The 4,132-nt window shown below is 40.2% G+C and overlaps 1 pseudogene; it reads left to right on the forward strand.

The window, feature by feature from the left end:
* Positions 1 to 258: 258 nt before the first annotated feature.
* LOC139185661 (V-type proton ATPase subunit D pseudogene) lies at positions 259 to 3,560 on the forward strand (annotated as a pseudogene).
* Positions 3,561 to 4,132: the final 572 nt, after the last annotated feature.

Genomic DNA, 4,132 nt, shown 5'->3' on the forward strand with positions numbered 1-4,132 from the left:
TATGACCTTGAGTTTCAACAATGTCATGTCTTCAACTACAGACAGACATGATTTGAAGTAGCCAAATTTTCTTTTTACAACCATAATTCACATTTAGTCTGTTCAAAATACTCTTGGGGTTAGCACATCGAGAAGGCATTATCCCAAAATTAAACACTCATAGCTGCTTGCAAAATGCTTGCAAATATAGAGCATTTGCAGTGTAGGTAAACAGATACAACTGTAGTATACTGTAGAGATTTGGGGAAAATTCAGGAGTGGAACATATTAAGAGAGATACTTTTCTTCCACTGTCTTCTAGCCTTTGTTCAGAGATAAACTAATTTCTTCCAAATGACATCCTGCTAGAATCTTGGCTATACCGCAAACTAAAATGTTGCCTTCAGATACTCTAGACGTCTGTGATCCTTGTCTACTCCACTGATCCACCTGTATTTATTCACACTGAGGAGATATTTGCATGGGGAGTACTTAGAGGTCTCCATAAATAATGCCAAAGTGAAACAGAACTGTAGCCAGTAAAATTTAGGAATAAATGATTAGTCCTTAAAGAATCTACTCCAAGGCCCACAGTTATGCCTGTGGGAAGACTAAGATTGGGACAGGTGACTGGGCTGATGTCACAGAAGTTCACTCTTAAAGTGAGACAAGCAAGGGGACAGTATGAACTCAGAATCTAAAACCTACATCCCATTATCAGTAGGTCATGCGTTCCCCAAGGATAAGGATGGGGTTTTATACATTCCTGTTTTTCAGAGCCCAGCATACTGCTTTCCACCATAGGGAGCCTTCTGTATGTTGGCTAAGTAAACACACTGGTGTAGGGTGTAAGTGCTGCAGTAGAAACTCAAGATCTGATCGGTACCAAGAGGAAACAGAAGTGAAGACGGCATATCCTGGCTGCCTCTTAGCATCGTGAGAGAGTCATATGACACAAGCAGCTGACTCAGGTTCAGAAAGACTCAGTGGTTGGGTTGTTGCAGCCACGGTTACCCAGCCAGGGACCCAAGCCAGCCCTTCTCAGAATGTCAAGCAAAGACTGAACTGAAATCTTTCCCTCTTGAGTGGCACAGACCATCATGAAGGCTCTGTTAAAAGGAGCACAGATAGGTGGAAACTTCATGAAGAAAGAAGAAATCTAATGCCTTAACTCTTTCGACAGATCCTTAAGAAGATAATAATAGAGACTAAAATGTAGATGGGTGAAGTGATGAGAGAAGCTGCCTTTTCACTTTCTGAGGCCAAGTTCACAGCGAGGGACTTAAGCACCCCAGTTATCCAAAATGTAAATGGAGCCCAAGTGAAGATTAGAACGAAGAAAGATAATGTAACAGGTGTTCCTTTGCCAGTGTTTGAATATTACCATGAAGGAACTGACAGTTACGAACTGACTGGTTTAGCCCGAGGTGGGAAACAGTTTGACTAAACTGAAGAGGAATTATGCCAAAGCAGTGGAATTACTGGTGGAACTGGCTTCGCTGCAGACTTCCTTTGTTACTTTGGATAAAGCTATTAAGATAATCAACAGGCGTGTAAATGCCATTGAACATGTCATCATTCCCTGGATTGAAACTACCCTTTTCTATATCAGCACAGAGCTGAACGAGAGAGAGTGAGAAGAGTTCTACAGGTTAAAAAAAATACAGGAGAATAAAAAGATTCTCAAGGAAAAATCTGATAAGGACTTAGAGCAAAGGAGGGCAGCTTGAGAAGTGACAGAGCCTGCTAATCTCCTGGCTCAAGAGAAAGACGAAGATCTTCTGTTTGAATAACATTTCCTGCTCTGGTTCTTCCAGAAGGCCTAACATGGCACCATTTTAATTCATGGTGTGTAGGTTTAGTATGTGTGGCTATTTATTTTTTTGGCTTCAGAATTTCACCAGTTGTTAAATGTCCCTGGATGTCTGTTTATGGGATCTGCCTTTGAAGAGTCATAATTAAACAACTATTAATCACCAATGAAATTTGTAAAACCTGCCCAGGAACTTGTAGAATTTATTCTGCACAAGTGTCACCCTACCTCACTTATATGTCTGTTACAAGTGATCCCCTTACCAAACATACTAAGAAATCCCTTTTAGGAAGCAGCAGTGTTCTCAGGCCAACATACGTAGACCAGCTGCTGCTGGCGCACCCTTTGTTCCTATCTGTTCACACACCTTGGCACCATTGTCTGAGATTGCTACAGCCATTCTTGTGTTAGTTATTGTGGAATTTCTCTCCTCAAGCTTTATGAAAACCTTCATCTATTTTTCTTTAAATAATAGGTCTCTGGTCTGTCATGGGAACAGTTCTGCTAATTCAAATATGAATATGGTATAAACAATAAAATGATTTAAAAAAGAAAAAAAAAATCCAAGATCCTGGATCAAATGCTTGTGTACCCTATCCCACAAAAAAGTATAAAGGAAAATGACTAGAATCTAGGGTCACATCCCACCCCAATATTTTGCTGAGGATACATGTGATGTTAAGCCAAACACAAAAGAGACACAAAGGAGACTGAGGCTATGGTTTAGATCACTGTGAGAGTCCTTTGTGAGAGATCAGGGAAAGGTAAGGGAAATCAGGAAGAGAGCTGGACGTGTGTTCCAGGAAGCCTTTACTGAATGTCCTCTACAAAAGTAATGCATTTCCTCCGCATTGCAAAAATTTTATATTTAATAGATAATGGGGAATGGAAACCAAAAGTAGGGAGTCAAGAACTACCTAGAGTAGCAAGCAAATTTCGCCAAGGAGTATAGAATGAAGAAGGGCAAAAGTTAACACAGTTTTGCCAAGAGAAAACACTGGTCATAGCAAATATCCTCTTCCAATAACACAAGAGAAGACACTACACATAGACATCACCAAATGCTCAATACCAAAATCAGATTGATTACATTCTTTGCAGCCAAATATGGAGAAGCTCTACACAGTCAGCAAAAACAAGACCAGGAGCTGACTGTGTCTCAGACCATGAACTTCTTATTGACAAATTCAGACTTAAATTGAAGAAAGTGGGGAAAACCACTAGACCATTTAGGTAGAACATAAATCAAATCCCTTATGATTATACATTGGAAGTGACAAATTCAAGGGATTAGATCTGATAGAGTGCCTGAAGAACTATGGACAGAAGTTCCTGACACTGTATGGAGGCAGGGATCAAGACTACCCCCAAGAAAAAGAAATGCAAAAAGGCAAAATGGTTGTCTGAGGAGGCCTTACAAATAGCTGTGAAAAGAAGAGAAGCAAAAGGCAATAGAGAAAAGGAAAGATAAACCCATTTGAATGCAGAGTTCCAAAGAATAGCAAGGAGAGATAAGAAAGTCTTTCTCAGTGATCAATGCAAAGAAACAGAGGAGAACAATAAAATGGGAAAGACTAGAGAGCTCTTCAAGAAAATTAGAGATACCAAGGGAACTTTTCATACAAAGATGGGTACAATAAAGGACAGAAATGGTATGGACCTAACAGAAGCAGAAGATATTAAGAAGAGGTAGCAAGAATACACAGAAGGACTATATTAAAAAAAAAAAGGTGTTCACACCCAGATAATCACACTGGTGTGATCTCTCATCTAGAGCCAGACATCCTGGAATGTGAAGTCTTGTGGGCCTCAGGAAGCATCACTACGAACAAAGCTAGTAGAGGTGATGGAATTCCAGTTGAATTTCAAATCCTAAAAGATGATGTTGTGAAAGTGCTGCACACAATACGCCAGCACATTTGGAAAACTCAGCCGTGGCCACAGGACTGGAAAAGGTCAATTTTCATTTCAATCCCAAAGAAAGGCAGTGCCAAGGAATGCTCAAACTACCACACAATTGCGCTCATCTCACAAGCTAGCAAAGTACTGTTCAAAATTCTCCAAGCCAGGCTTCAGCAATACGTGAACCATGAACTTTCAGATGTTCAACCTGGTTTTAGAAAAGGCAGAGGAACCAGATATCAGATTGCCAACATCCGTTGGATCATCAAAAAAAGGAAGAGAGTTCCAGAAAAACATCTATTTCTGCTTTATTGACTATGCCAAAGCCTTTGACTATGTGGATCACAACAAACTGTGGAAAATTCTGAAAGAGATGGGAATACCAGACCACCTGACCTGCCTCCTGAGAAATCTATGTGCAGGTCAAGATGCAACAGA

The sequence above is a fragment of the Bos indicus genome, chromosome 11, assembly GCF_029378745.1.
Source record: "Bos indicus isolate NIAB-ARS_2022 breed Sahiwal x Tharparkar chromosome 11, NIAB-ARS_B.indTharparkar_mat_pri_1.0, whole genome shotgun sequence".
Taxonomy (NCBI): domain Eukaryota; kingdom Metazoa; phylum Chordata; class Mammalia; order Artiodactyla; family Bovidae; genus Bos; species Bos indicus.